Source organism: Electrona antarctica, assembly GCF_951216825.1.
Source record: "Electrona antarctica genome assembly, chromosome: 8".
NCBI lineage: Eukaryota > Metazoa > Chordata > Actinopteri > Myctophiformes > Myctophidae > Electrona > Electrona antarctica.
Window position 1 is genome coordinate 39,182,406 of NC_136789.1, and position 16,314 is coordinate 39,198,719.

General features: G+C 47.0%; 1 protein-coding gene across 3 annotated transcripts in view; it reads right to left on the reverse strand.

The window, feature by feature from the left end:
* LOC306927857 (homeobox protein cut-like 1) overlaps positions 1-16,314 on the reverse strand; it is a 151,565-nt gene that overhangs the window by 124,066 nt on the left and 11,185 nt on the right. The window lies entirely within an intron of this gene.

Genomic DNA, 16,314 nt, shown 5'->3' on the forward strand with positions numbered 1-16,314 from the left:
ATGCAGTGTGACACTATATAGTATATACAGTGTGACACTATATGCAGTGTGACACTATATAGTATATACAGTGTGACACTATATGCAGTGTGACACTATATAGTATATACCAACATAACCAACATTTGAAGTGAACAGAGCTCCTGACCTGTCTAGTTGAGTAAGTAGCATTATTCTGTATTTTAGCAAACTGCTGTTAGTGTAACTCTAAGTGCTTTTGTATTAGTATTATATTATTAGCTTGTGTGGTAGTCAGTAGTTTATAGTTGTATTGTTTGTGTTCAAACAGTAGGCTAGTAGACTAGTTTAATTAGTTTCACCCTGTAATAGGCCACTTGATAAGTAGTATAGGCCACTTGATTTCCTTGTGAAGTGTGAAGTGAGTGGTTTAGCCAGCACAACTCAAGGGTTAAGTAGCCAGGCTGGGAGTATTCTCTTCAGTGTATAACCAACATTTGAAGTGAACAGAGCTCCTGACCTGTCTAGTTGAGTAAGTAGCATTATTCTGTATTTTAGCAAACTGCTGTTAGTGTAACTCTAAGTGCTTTTGTATTAGTATTATATTATTAGCTTGTGTGGTAGTCAGTAGTTTATAGTTGTATTGTTTGTGTTCAAACAGTAGGCTAGTAGACTAGTTTAATTAGTTTCACCCTGTAATAGGCCACTTGATAAGTAGTATAGGCCACTTGATTTCCTTGTGAAGTGTGAAGTGAGTGGTTTAGCCAGCACAACTCAAGGGTTAAGTAGCCAGGCTGGGAGTATTCTCTTCAGTGTATAACCAACATTTGAAGTGAACAGAGCTCCTGACCTGTCTAGTTGAGTAAGTAGCATTATTCTGTATTTTAGCAAACTGCTGTTAGTGTAACTCTAAGTGCTTTTGTATTAGTATTATATTATTAGCTTGTGTGGTAGTCAGTAGTTTATAGTTGTATTGTTTGTGTTCAAACAGTAGGCTAGTAGACTAGTTTAATTAGTTTCACCCTGTAATAGGCCACTTGATAAGTAGTATAGGCCACTTGATTTCCTTGTGAAGTGTGAAGTGAGTGGTTTAGCCAGCACTCCTGGCAGACGATTAGCAATCAGTTGGATTGGCCTTATACCACCAGGTGAAAGCGTCAGCTGTTAAGCGGCGGCCAGCAAACGAAGGCCAGGCGAACAAAGGCGACAGGCGACTTTGTCAAAGTCCGACTTCGTCACTGAACGATAAGCTGTAGCATTGATTAGTGACATATATAGTAGTGTGATAGATATAGTAGTGTATTGTAGTATATGTTTAGTGATCTACAATGTGTTTTCTTCCTATTCCTGTCCTCTCTTCTTCCTGGCGGTCGCACAAACACTGGGTTACACCCAGATGTCGCGACACAACTAATCTCATCTATCCTACTCTTTCAACTCACGTCGAGCAAGTGGTAACGGGAGGGCTTTGGAATTGCCACTCGGCTGTGGTGGAAGGCAAATCTGCTTTCATCTCAGCCTACGCATCCTTGCTCTCCCTTAACTTTCTTGCTCTGACTGAGACCTGGATCAGACCAGAAAACACTGCTACGCCCGCGGCTCTGTCAGATGTGTACGCTTTCTCTCACACTCCCAGAGCCGTGCGGACAGGTGGTGGGGTTGGTCTGCTCATTTCCAGAAAATGGAAATACTCTCCTGTTTCACTGTCACTATTCTCTCCTACCTCATTTGAATTTCATGTGGTCACTGTTTCTCATCCAGTCAAGCTCACCATTGCAGCTGTTTATCGCCCACCGGGCCCTGCTGGTGGCTTCCTGGAGGAGCTGGACCATCTAGTCTCCCACTTCCCTGTCGATGGCTCTGGATTCATCCTTCTGGGTGACTTCAACCTCCCGACTGAGAAGCAGCTAGACCCACTACTTTCGTTTCTCGCCGCCTTTGACCTAGTTCTTTCCCCATCTCCTCCTACCCATGAGGCGGGCAACCAACTGGACCTGATCTTCACCAGAGGCTGCTCTATTGCTAACCTGTCTGTCACTCCTCTTTCCAGTGAAAAGGGTAAGAAACTCTCTGATCACTACTTCATGTCCTACTCTCTCTCTCTCTCCTCTCCCCCCTCACAGCCCCTCCCTACCCACATGATTTCCTCACGTCACAATCTTCGCTCACTTTCCTCCACTGATCTTTCCTCTTCTGTTCTCTCTGCTCTCCCTGCCCCTGAATCCTTTGCTCTTCTATCCCCTGATACCGCCACAGATCTTCTTTTCTCTACTCTATCCTCTTCTCTCGACCATCTCTGTCCCCTCACCACCAGGCCTGCACGCCAAACTCCACCTGCCCCCTGGTTGTCGGACTCAGTGCGGACTGAGAGACGGAGCCTGAGAGCGGCTGAGCGCAAATGGAGAAAGGGCAACCTCCCGGAGGACCTTCTCACCTTCCAATCTCTCATTTCTACTTTTTCCTCCTCTCTATCAGCTGCTAAAGCTGCTTTTTTCTGCACTAAAATTCAGGCTTCTGCTTCCAACCCTAAAAAACTCTTTGAAACTTTCTCCTCTCTCCTACAACCACCACCCCCTCCTCCCTCCTCGTCCCTCCTCCCTGACGATTTCGCCAACTTCTTTGACAAGAAGGTGAACGATATCCGATCCTCCTTCCCTCCTCCCCCGGCTGGTGCCCTGCGCACTGCCCACACCCGTCTGCCTGCCACCCCCCCCTCTCTACCTTCATCTACTCCTCTTCCCCCCCCCCATCCCCTCTCTATCCCACTTCTCTCCCCTCTCCCCTAACGAGGTCCTTCTCCTTGTTACCTCTAGTCGCCCCACCTCATGCTCTCTGGACCCGGTCCCAACCACTCTGTTGCAGTCTATTGCACCTGAACTTCTTCCCTTCTTAACCCACCTTATTAACACCTCTCTGACATCTGGCTACTTTCCCTCTACTTTCAAGACTGCCAGAGTCACCCCCCTCCTGAAGAAACCGACACTTGACCCCTCTGAGATCAAGAACTACAGACCGGTTTCCCTTCTATCCTTCCTATCTAAAACTCTCGAACGTGCTGTCTTTAAACAACTGTCCTCCTATCTCCACCAGAACAACCTCCTGGACTCCAACCAGTCTGGTTTCAAAGTGGGTCACTCGACAGAGACTGCCCTGCTGGCAGTGACGGAGTCGCTCCATGCCGCTAGAGCGAACTCTCTCTCCTCCGTCCTGATACTCCTGGACCTGTCTGCAGCGTTCGACACGGTGAACCATCAGATCCTCCTCTCCACCCTCGAGGGGATGGGTGTCTCAGGCTCTGCACTCTCCCTGTTTGCATCCTACCTGACGGGTCGCTCCTACCAGGTGATGCTGAGAGGGTCTGTGTCAGAACCACACAGGCTCACAACTGGGGTTCCCCAAGGCTCGGTTCTGGGTCCTCTTCTTTTCTCTCTCTACACTACATCTCTGGGTGCTGTCATCCACTCCCATGGCTTTTCCTACCACTGCTATGCCGATGACACCCAGCTGATCCTCTCATTCCCCCCCTCTGATACCCAAGTGGAGGCACGCATTGCTGCTTGTCTGGCTGACATCTCGGCGTGGATGTCGACAAACCACCTGAAGCTCAACCTGGACAAGACCGAGCTGATGTTCCTCCCGGGGAAGGGCTGTCCGCACCGAGACATGGCCATCACCATTGATAATGCTGTGGTGACCTCAACTCGGACTGCGAAAAATCTGGGTGTGACCCTGGACGATCAACTGACGTTCTCGGCAAACATCGCATCAGTGACAAGGTCCTGCAGATTCCTCCTCTACAACATCAGGAGGATTCGCCCCTTCCTCACGGAGAAGGCAGCCCAGGTGCTCATCCAGGCTCTCGTCATCTCCCGCCTGGACTACTGCAACTCCCTCCTTGCTGGTGCTCCGGCATCTGCCATCAGACCTCTGGAGCTTGTTCAGAAAGCTGCGGCTCGTCTGGTGTTCAACCGCCCCAAGTTCTCCCACACAACCATCCTTCTCCGTTCTCTACACTGGCTCCCCGTAGCGGCCCGCATCCAGTTCAAAACCCTGGTGTTAGCCTATAGGGCAGTGAAAGGAACAGCTCCTTCCTATCTCCGGGCTATGGTCGATGCCTACACCCCTGCCCGACCACTTCGGTCTGCCACCTCGGGGCGACTGATTGCCTCGTCACTCAAGGGTCCTTCTGGCCGATCCACACGGTCACGACTCTTTTCTGTTCTGGCCCCACAGTGGTGGAATGAACTCCCCACTGATGTTAGGACAGCAGAGTCACTGCCCATATTTCGCCGCAGGTTGAAAACCCACCTCTTCAGGAAACACTACCCTTCCTCTCTGCCTGACCTACTTGTTGTTAACTAGTTGTACGAACGTTTGTTTTCTATTGTTGTATTGTTTATTGGATCTTGTTTAGTCGATACACTTAATTGTTTTAGCTCATGCTCATTTGATTTAGCTATTTTGTCTCATCCGGTTAAGGAAATAGGTAGCTGATATATTGCACTTTTACCTTAGCGCTAGGTATACTCTTGGTTGCTTGTTTTTGCAGAAAATGCACTAAAGACTTCTGGTGATTAGTAGTTTTTGTTCCCTACCTATGTTGAATACACTTATTGTAAGTCGCTTTGGATAAAAGCGTCTGCTAAATGACTGTAATGTAATGTAATGTAATGTACAGTGTGACACTATATACAGTGTGACACTATATACAGTGTGACACTATATGCAGTGTGACACTGTATATAGTGTGATCAAGCAGGGCGTTATAGTTCACAACAACAAACATGGAGAAAGAGGTTTCTTCCCCGACAGCAACGATATATTGTGTCAGGTCTGACTCAGGCTTTCCTCTGTATAAAATGCATCCATTCACAAACAAAACGTGTGTAATCCTATAGTGCAAAGCTAAGTACACAGCTGTGTTTGTGTACAGTGTGGGTACTGTATGCATACTGTATGTATATGTATGTATGCTTTTTGCTGGCTAAACAGCAGTGTTTTACTGTGCCATGGGTTTACATGAACCCAGCATGTACATGTGCAGTTTGTGTGCACGCACGCACACACGCACATACATACGCAGACACGCAAATCAGTGCATGCATGACAATGCTTACAAATGAGCAGCTGTATCCCCCGGCGCACGCACGCACGCACGCACGCACGCACGCACGCACGCACGCACGCACGCACGCACGCACGCACGCACGCACGCACGCACGCACGCACGCACGCACGCACGCACGCACGCACGCACGCACGCGTTCCTCTACTGTAGCTAAAAAAAGCTGAGCCATCTGGTCCTGAACTGCTGTCAATCAAATAATTGTATGTGCATGGCAGATTCATAACACAGGAATGCGTATAGGATAAAGATTAGAACAGAGAGCGTATAGCGTTTCAGCTTGGCTGCACAGCAAACATTCCAAGTGTTCGTTTGACTCTGAAAGTGTAAAAAGATCACCCAGTTAAGCCATTAAAAGCGTTTTAGTCAAAAACAGCAGATCTATAAGCTTGCAGTGCATCACCTGTACCGTGTACTGTACGTTTGCGTTTTGTATAGAATCGGCCTCATGTCAAAATGGTTTCAATGTTCACAGTACAGTATGTTAGTATTTCAATTAAGTCCAGCTGCGTGCACTGCACTGCATGCCAACCAACCAGCCCGCCAACCAACCAACCGCCCCACTGCTAGTGAACTTAGACCAGTCAGCACTATATAACTGGGTCATCTATGACTGGAGAGGAGAGGAGAGGAGAGGAGAGGAGAGGAGAGGGGAGGGGAGGGGAGGGGAGGGGAGAGGAGAGGAGAGGAGAGGAGAGGAGAGGAGAGGAGAGGAGAGGCGAGGCGAGGCGAGGCGAGGAGAGGAGAGGAGAGGAGAGGAGAGGAGGAGACATAGCACCTGCACAACTACAGTAAAGCCCTGCATGGTTTCATGGCCCGTCGTACGATGACGTCGGCCACACAACACAGCCGATCTACAAGCTCTCACGACGCCTCCATTGCATCCGCAGAGAATACATCGGGTTTTCACGCTCCGTCGAAGGGCTGTGTCATTGTTTCGCTGCAGTTGAAAACATGGCAGTTCTGACGCGCGTCAGACGTTATAGACTACAAGTATAAAAAGAGCCGTTACCCACTGCCAGACCAAACACACGCACGCACGCACGCAGGCACGCACGCACACACGCAGGCACGCACGCACGCAGGCATGCACGCGCGCCCGCACGCACACATGTGCCTACTTCCCACATTCTACGTGACCCAATGCGGTGTTTTCCCTCCGAAAACGTCAGCCCGAATGACCAAAACATAAACATTTCGCGTCTTTTTTTTCTAAAACCGCCGTGGAGAAGAAAAAAACCCAGAGAAAAACATTATAATAATGTAGCATTTATTAGTGTGTGTTTACACTTGTTCTAACCCCTCTTTTACAAAGCTAGGGAAAACCCAGCAGAACCTATAAAACAAGACGCTTTAGGGCAGGCCTGGGTCTTGCCCAAAAGAATCCTGTTTGAGGGTTTTCGCCTTTTTTTGATTTATAAACGCAGACAGGACCATTCTGCAGTGGCGGGCGGGCGGCGGGCCAGAGCAGCGTCAGCCACTGTGTGGCTCCGACCAGAGAGAGAGAGAGAGAGAGAGAGAGAGAGAGAGAGAGAGAGAGAGAGAGGAGGGTGGGGTGGGATTAAACATTTTCAGATGGGCTTCAGCCGGAAAACATCTGGATCGACTAGGTCTGCATTGGCCAAACCCACCCCCATCGTCTCCCCTCCCCCCCCCCCCCCCTCTCTCTCATTCTCTCTCTCTCATCTTTTTTTACTGTACACACACACACACACACACACAGTCACACACACACAGTCACACACACACACACACACACACACACACACACACACACACACACACACACACACACACACACACACACACACACACACACACACACACACACACACACACACAGCTGTTCACATTCCCAGACTGCCAAGTACAGAGAGAGAGAGAGAGGCAGGCTAGACATATTGTCAACAGTGGCCATTAGAAACCCTTCCACTGTGCTGTGGGAGGCGTGCAGAAGGAGCAGCCTGACGTCAGCTGGGCCTTTCAGAGCCGTCCCTGTCACGTCCAGAGGTGGAAAACGTACTCGCATGTTTCACTTAGAAGTAAAAGTATCATCAGTACTCACAAGTCAGTACTGTTACAAGTTGAAGTCATATTCCAGAATTCAAAATGTACTTGGGTAAAAGCACTAAAGTATTGGTATCAAAATGTGCTTATATAAAAGTAGAAAGTATACTCATTGTGTAGAATGTCCTGTTTTACAAGTTTTCCCCCAAAAACAAACCTTTTGAAATTAGCAGATCTACAAGCTCACAATGTGTGCGTGTGTGCGTGCTTTAACCCATTCAGGCCTGACGCCGAAATTAAAAAAATAAAAGTTTTCTAAATCATGACAATTTTCTGAAAGATTTGAGGCACATTTTAACGATTTTTCAAAAAGGTGAGGGTTGGCCTAGCTACGCACACACACGCACGCACACGCACGCACACACGCGCGACTACTTCCTACATTCTCCGTGAGCCAGGTTTGTGAATGGACTGACTCGCGCAACCAGAGACTTCTTCTTCTATAATAAAACTTCCTCAATATATATAAAAGGCAATAATAAGCTTGGTCTGTTGTCTATGTTTAGTCTGCTGATCATGTGCCGTCTAAAAACCCGTTGCTCATTGCACATGAATGCTGCAGTTTGTGTGTGTGTGTGTGCGCGCGCGCACGTGCGTGTGTGTGTGTGTGTGTGTGCGTGTGTGTGAGATGCATGCTTTCTTTTGGGGCTGGATAGGAGGGGATTAGTGGCTTTAGAAGGATTTGACAGCAGAGTGCAGAGGACAGCTATAGACCTACACTTTACACACACACAGCATGCACATCGAAGTGTGTATTAACACCCCCTCACACACACACACACACATGGACACGCACACACTCGCTGACCTCGAAGTGCACGTGACAACTGTCCCGAAATGACACAATGAGTGTTAAGAAAAGAGGATGTTAAGTGATGGGAGAATCTAGTCTAGACTGAAACACACACACACACACACACACACACACACACACACACACACACACACACACACACACACACACACACACACACACACACACACACACACACACACACACACACACACACACACACACACACACACACGCACACGCTGACCGCATTTGCAACATGAAAGACATCACTCTCAACCTCACTGCGTATATCGTCGCTGTCGTAGCACAAACTTCTTCTTATCTCTGTATTTCGTATTAGTGTTTTTTCTTTGTGAGTGTATGAAACCACCATGAGGCCACTGGAGAGAAGGGGGGGGGGGGGGGGGGGGGGGGGGTGTATCAAACATGAGACCACCACCACCGCGAGGAGGAGGAGGGTGGGTGGGTGCAGGGGAGGGTTATCAAACATGCCTCCGGGTGGTGTCTCACTGCGAGCACGCTGTGGGCGCCACGTGCTGACTTCTGCCTCCCATTGTCTGCTCATTTCCTCGCAGGAAGAGAGGTGGAGAGGGGGGGGGGGGCGAAAGAGAGGAGTCCTAGTGGACGAGCAGTGGTTCCCAAACTTTTCAGCCCGTGACCCAAAAGAGAAAGAGATTTATTGTCGCCCCGGGGACCCAAACTATAGTGAAAACAGCAGATCTACAAGCTCACAACGCGTCTCCTCGCGCCGCGCTGTGAGCTTGTAGATCGGCTATTTTCACAACCTCTTAAATACCAGACCGGTGCCCGGCTGTATAGAGCACAGAGTCGGTATCGATGGAAGTTGGAGATCCATGCCCCACCCGGCTATGCAATACCCGTTGTACCCGTGTCAGAGTACCCGCTCCACCCATCTGTCTGTGTCCCTTTTATGCCCATATATGGAGATTTCTGTCTCCCTTTATTCCTATATATGGAGTTCTGGGTCAGGCAGTGTTTTGTGATCAGTACTATATATTTAACAACTTTAAGCAAGTTATTTCTGCTGGGATAATTTTGAGTACATTATTCCTATGAACTTCATACCTATACTCTTAACTCAATGTTGTTTGGATGCGCGCACACACACACACACACACACACACACACACACACACACACACACACACACACACACACACAGATGCAATTTCTTACATTTTTCTTTGATTTCTTCATGAAATTACTGAAAAATACTGAGAATCTGAGCTTTTTTGGGGAATGTTTTTTGAAAATGTTTTGAAATAGTAATAATTAAAAACAAAATGTGGGAAAATAAAGGGACCCATAGCAATGTGTCCACGACCCACAAATGGGTCCCGATCCACTGTTTGGGAACCATTGTCCTAGAAGGTGGTTCTCAAAGTTCTTCATGTCAGGTATGTATAAAAAAAAAAACTCCCCAAATATATTCAGCGTGTTTTCGATGCACAAGCTCACAACGCAGCATGAAGTGACTGCGCTGCATGTGAGCTTGTAGATCTTTCATTTTTGAATAGCCGTATAAAAGGATAAAATGATTTAAATGATTGTGATGCTTTGCTAACTACTTTTGCTTCTAATCAATGGCAAAACGCACGGCACCACATCTGTGTGTACGTCTGTAACTCGAGAACCGTCCCACACGTTCCACACCACCACAGTGCCCTGCCTTGAGTCGGTGGGATGCACACCGTTGACCAGAACCAGCACAAATTAGGTAATTGATCACACCTGATCACCCCAAGATGTCCATATGGAGCTGGCCTGTCCTGACATCACAATGAAGTTCTGACATCTGCACAGACTCCATATTTGGGCATGCCTGACAAAGGGGCATACAAGGAACACAGACATACACACACAACTGGGTGGGGCATGCATTTCCAACTTGCATCGTTCCAAGTAGGCCAGTGCCCACCTGGCACCGCTCTAGTATCACCAATTGGACTATAGTAGAGACATCGTGTCAAGGTCAAACCAAACGCTCGACCAAAGTGCCATTGCACTTTAAGTGTTTGACACGGGGATTTTACCGAGCGGGTTGCACTGCGAACTAAATATAGGCCTATATCTGCCCCGTACGTCTCCAAGGTGCTTGTCCTAGCGTTCCAGCAGAGAGTAGTGAAGCTCTGCCCTGCTTTATGTGCTATATAAAAAAACACAGCCAAGCAGAAACACGCCGCCTCAGTCTCCGTCTCCAGCGGACGACGCGACCGGTCGGGGATGACACCTCGGTCACCGCTACGCCCCGTTTCCCCTGCCACCATTTCCACAGTCCCCCCGCCCCACGTCCCCCGTCCCCCCTCCCCGCTCGCACCGCCGTGAGAGATGCCAGCCCCACCACCGGGCTTCACCCTCGCCGATGACAAATCACGCTTAGCCACATTCCACACGCTGACATGTTGGATGAATGCGTGACGAGGTCAGGGGTCGTCCTAGTCTAACAACTAACTGTAGAATAATTGGGGAGGGGTGATGACATCACATGATTCAGTGGTTCTCTGCAGGGTGCAGAGGCTTGATTGATTGATTGATTGAAAAATGTATTAACAGTTTGCAGAATTACAGTACATTTCAAGCACAAACTCAATACAAAGGCTGTTAACTGTGAGTGGACGACCCAATTAAGCATTACACTTGTTTACAACAGGGTCCACCATGTTCAATTCATCAAAAAGTAGCTTTAGTTCCGACATACTATTGGTCCGACAACCTAACCCAACTAAAACCCCTAACCTAACCCAACTAAAACCCCTAACATTGCGTTTGGCCCAAGAACCCCCACATTGCGTTTGGACCAAGGACCCCCACATTGTGTTTGGACCAAGGACCCCCACATTGCGTTTGGCCCAAGAACCCCCACATTGCGTTTGGCCCAAGAACCCCCACCAGGGCCGGATCTACCATATGGGCACTTTGGGCACGTGCCCAGGGGCCCCACAGAAAATGTCCCTGCTAATCCGAATGAAATAAATGGTGTCTAAAAAGATTAGTGTTTTATTGTTGGTGAGAAGGGCAGCTAAAAAGTGCAATTGTGTGTAAAGCAGCAACAATGCGCTAGATTGGCTGTCACTCTGGGGGGGGGGTAGGCGACCGGAAATAGGCTAATATAACGGCATAAAACTTCCCCAAAACGGCTCCAAAACCGCAAAAATGTTGCGCGCGCGTGAAGGGGGGGCCCTTCGAGCTTCAGTGCCCAGGGGCCCTCAGAGGTGTTAATCCGGCCCTGACCCCCACATTGCGTTTGGCCCAAGAACCCCCACATTGCGTTTGGCCCAAGGACTCCCACATTGCGTTTGGCCCAAGGACTCCCACATTGCGTTTGGCCCAAGGACTCCCACATTGCGTTTGGCCCAAGGACTCCCACATTGCGTTTGGCCCAAGGACCCCCACATTGCGTTTGGCCCAAGGACTCCCACATTGCATTTGACACATTTTGACCACTTTCAATGTGCCACATTGTGCATGTCCTTATGTATAGGCCTTATAGCAGCATTTTAAGTTGGACCTATACATGTACTGTATATATAATAAAGGGTGTTTCCTCTTCACCTCTCTCTTTGTCTCCAGTGGAACAGAGGAGTCCACGTCCACATTTCTGCCATCTCCAACGTGCGTACTGCATATCACGATATGACCCTCTCTCTCTATATCCCCGTTTCCTTCCCATTTCTATTTTCTCCTCCCGTCTCGCTCCCTTGTAAACAATGACAAACTTGCCACGTATCCCCCCCTAAAGACGGAGGTCGGCACGGCGTCGCCATAGCAACCAAAAACTCCTGCATTACTGTATAACCCCCCCCCCATCCTGACTGGTGCTTCGACCGCTTTAATATGAGGAACTAGAATTGTGTTGACAGTGAAAGTCAGGGACCGGTAATATCAAATAACACACATGCACACGCACGCACGCACGCACACACACACACACACGCACACACACGCACAAACACACACGCACACAGACACACACACACCCCTTCATTAACCCATTTTGGGCGGGAACCCCTTTTGGTGTTTTAAACATTGTTATAATTTAGCTATTGAAAAATAGCAGATCTACAAGCTCATAGCGCGCCACCGAGTGGCGCGCTACGAGCTTGTAGGTCTGCTATTTTTGAAAAATCGTGAAAATGTGACGCGAATTTGGAATATATTTTTTCAGAACGAACGTTTTTAACTCAAATCTTTGCTTCTGGGGGGTCCCTGGAACAACATATCTTCAGATGGGGGTTGGTAGCCAATTACATATCATTTTTGGGGTCCTTGACATGAAATATTGAGCACCACTGAATTTCAGAAAACTGTCAAAATTTTGAAGACATTTTTTTAAAATTTCGACGTCAGGCCTAAATGTGTTAAAGCGTTATCCGCAATGTGCTTTTGGTATGGTGACCCCGCTGGCAGAGGAGCATGGACGTGGCAGGATCCAGACGGCTCCTATACACAGAAGCAGCTCCTAAAATGAGTTCCACCACTGAAAACAACCAAAAACAAACATCCACTCACAGGCTCCGGGACACGAGCAAATATCACTGGGATTGGTATTTAGCCCATTCAGGCCTGACGTCGAAATTTAAAAAAAATGTTTTCTAAATCATGACAATTTTCGGAAAGACTTGAGGCACATTTTAACGATTTAAAAAAAAATAGCAGACCTACAAGTTCATAGCGTGCCACTCGGTGGCGCGCTATGAGCTTGTAGATCTGCTATTTTTCAATAGCTAAATTATAACATAATGTTTAAAACACCAAAAGGGGTTCCCGCCCAGACTGGGTTAGGATAGTCAAAGGGACAGTGCATGCCCTCAATACCACTCCGACTTCTCCAAAGTGAGCAGTGTTGGAAAGTTATATTACATTTACTATTTACTGTCCAAAAGAAACTAGTTACTATTTGCACGAGCCTTGGTGGGACTTATGTTTATTAACCCATTTAGACCCGAGGTCGATTCTACAAAATGTCTTCTAAATCATGACAGTTTTCTGAAAAAACTATGTTTCTATGTCAGTGCATGGTTCTCATCGTACTGTATATCAAGGACCCACACAATGATCTGTATTTGGCCGCCGAACCCCATATATGTTTTTTCCAGGGATCATACCCTGAAGAAGGCAGTTGTACTGCCGAAACGTTGGTTTTTACTCTGCATCCTAATAAATAATCGGCTCTTTGGCTATCAGTGTGTGCAGCCACTCTTTTGTCTTTTTAAGACTTAACTCTAGATGTTTCTGCCGTGAGCTGGCACCACTACTATGACTGGTGTGCGTTTAGCATCCTCCTGCACAGTTCCAGGGACCCCCCCCCCCCATTAGATCTGCTAATAGATAATAGATCTGCTAATATATATAAACAGTACAAGCATGAGTAGTTAACCCATGAAAACCGGGAAAGCATCTGTGTCATTTTAGATTAGAGCGTTGGGCTGTTAGCCAAAAAACAGCAGAAGCTTGTACAAATGCTCTTTTTGAACATTTTAGAAAAAAATCGTGAAAAGTGTTTCATTTTTGCATAACTTTAACCACAAATCCTCTCTTCTGGGGCAGGTGCCTGGCACAAAACCTTTTCAGATGGGGGGGTCCGTCCGTCCGTGGTCAAATACAAATACAAACGTTTGAGAACCACAGATTTAGAAAGCATTAGAACGGGTTACTAGGTTCATCCCCACAATGCAACGCAGTCCGTCAGTGTTTCCACCGACAGGAGCTGGTGTTCAGTTCACTTCTGTCCAGGGAGATACAATACAAGCTGCAGGAGGAAGAAGAAGCTCATCAAAGTTAAATAGCTCTTCAGCCCGTTTAATTATACAGCAGTTGCTTTTAGTCACTTAAACTAGTCCATGTATTGGGAGATGCCATGCATGCAGAAGCAATGTGGACTCCCTTCATTTGGATTCTTTTTGGTCTCTCTCTCTCTTTTTGAAGGGGTTGGGGGGGGGGGGGGGGGGTGTTCTTTGCACACTTCTGTCCAATGGTGTAACTGTAGTGAAACTATGTACTCAAGTACTGTACTTTAACCCCTTATGGCCATGACGTATTATTGTAAAATGCGATATTTTGGGCTTGATTAGAGCTTAATTTGACTTAGTTATTAAAATAAACAATGATCGCTTAGGCTTCGTACACACCTTTCGGACACACAGATCTGTCCGACCGACCACTGATTACATTTTTATGATTTGATGCCTCCATGTCCCACAATGCTTTGCGCGATTTGGGCGGTGCTACGAGACGCGGAAATAGATGCACATATGTTCAGTGTAGTTTTCTTGACTGCAGCAGCAGCTAGCGGTAGTTTGTCGAGGCCGTTTTTCACACTCAAAGTTCACTTAGAAGGTCCGGATCAAGGACCAAATATTTGCATTTTGATTTTGGTCCGTTTGGTGTTCACACTGGACTTTGTAAAGCGTACCAAATGTGTAAACAAATGACACGTGGACATGTTAAGCGAAACAAATAGTGAAAAAAAGAAAAGAGGTCATTTTACGACGGAGGGAAAAATAACATGAGGGGGTGCGGGAAATCACTGTCTACAATTTTTGGGCGCAACCTTCAGTCACACAGAGAAAAGAGAACAGCAACATGAATCATGATTGCAGCAACAACTTGAAATTGCATTAATTCTTAATTATTTTATTAGCCAAATAAGGCAACAGAGGAGCAGGTGTTATAACCTACAACAAAGTATCCCCGAATCCCGATAAAAGGGACTTTTCTTCCATGTGTGCACCTTAACCTGATTCGATATAGGCCTATGTTATTTCTGCGCATCAAATCGACAGGCATTTCCATGTCATCTTATGGTTTAAACTTGAAGCCGTGCTGGTCAGTTAAGCTTCAAGTCAGAACAGCTCCGCTGCAGTTGACCTATATCACGTCTTTTGCTATAGTGATGTAATCAATACCATTTAGGACCACCTGTGTAGCTTATTTAACATTTGCTCCATTGGCTCTTTATGCGTGCGGCCGTGCGCTAGAGCGAGACAGGATGATTTTAAATATTTCTCTGTCTGCGTCTCTCCCATAGAGCTATAAAATATATCGGGTCTCTCCCCCCACATGTGCGCGCGTCATAACTTTGCGTGGTGGCGGTGGCGCATGCTTAAAATAAACAGATCCACAAGCTTACATCGTGTACCATACCGTAAGTACCATTCGTGTCGATAACTTGTACATCTGTTATATTTGCGCATGTGAACCTCGTACGCTGCCATTACATTTCTACTCTAGGCTACTCATAGACATATATGCGTCTACTATTAAAATCAATAGTGATCCCCGTAAAAAAGACATGCTTTTAGAACTAATTATTAATGCAGCCTCACAACTGCCGAGGCCCGACGGCTATTTTGGCTATCGTCCTGTATTTCTGTATATAGAATAGAACTTAGTACCAGACTGGACTCACTCACTGACTGGAGACAGCCGTGCGCAACTTGGACTCTCCAAGTTACGCACGGCCCTAGCCAAAAGAAGACATACAAACAAGCGATATAATAGTCTGTGTCACGTAACTCAGAAGACTACAGCCTAAACCCCACCCAGTGCTGTCAAGAACGGAAGTTCTCTCCTATTAGTTGGCGGTTAAAAAACACCCTTCTGTCCGATCTGAAGTCCCACCCTGTTCGTTGGCTGTTTTGACTACAAGGTGTCCGATGTGTTTGTTATGCCCTCCGCCCCCACATCGGACAGGTTTGTCCGATCAAACGACGTGACTCCCATTGAAAATGAATTGGAGCAGCAATCAAATAGCAATCAGGCATCGCACACGGACCAAACATTTGTTCTTTAGGTGTGTACGCAGCCTTAGCATTCCGGACATCTGATAGTGCTGCACCAGTCCAAACTAGTCCCGGATGTTGTGATTCCTTAAACCGGAAGTGGCATCACCAGATTCGCTCTATTTGGTCAAAATCGGCACAATGGTGACGCTACCGCCACCATCAGGACTGAGTGTCTACTATAGGATTGCTGTGTGAGAATGAAATGGAGTGTGTATATCACGGATTTTTCTATTGGCATTAAAATGACAAATTAAACATATGAATAGTGCAGGCAGAAGGCACAATCCACTGTTAATTAGGCTGGCAATAAGCCAGTTAAGTTGAGTTTTTATTTTATTTTTTACAATGATTGCAAAACCCACTAACTCCATTTGAAAATAGCAAGATCTATATATTAATTTGAAAATAGCAGATCTACAAGCTCACAATGCGTCACATCTCAAGGCATTGCTTGAGCTAATAATTATTATTATGTACATTTTGAACTTGTGAAATGGGTCATTCTGCACGAAGAGTGCTTGTACTTTTGGTGCTTTAAGTATATGTGGATGCCTTTTACTCGA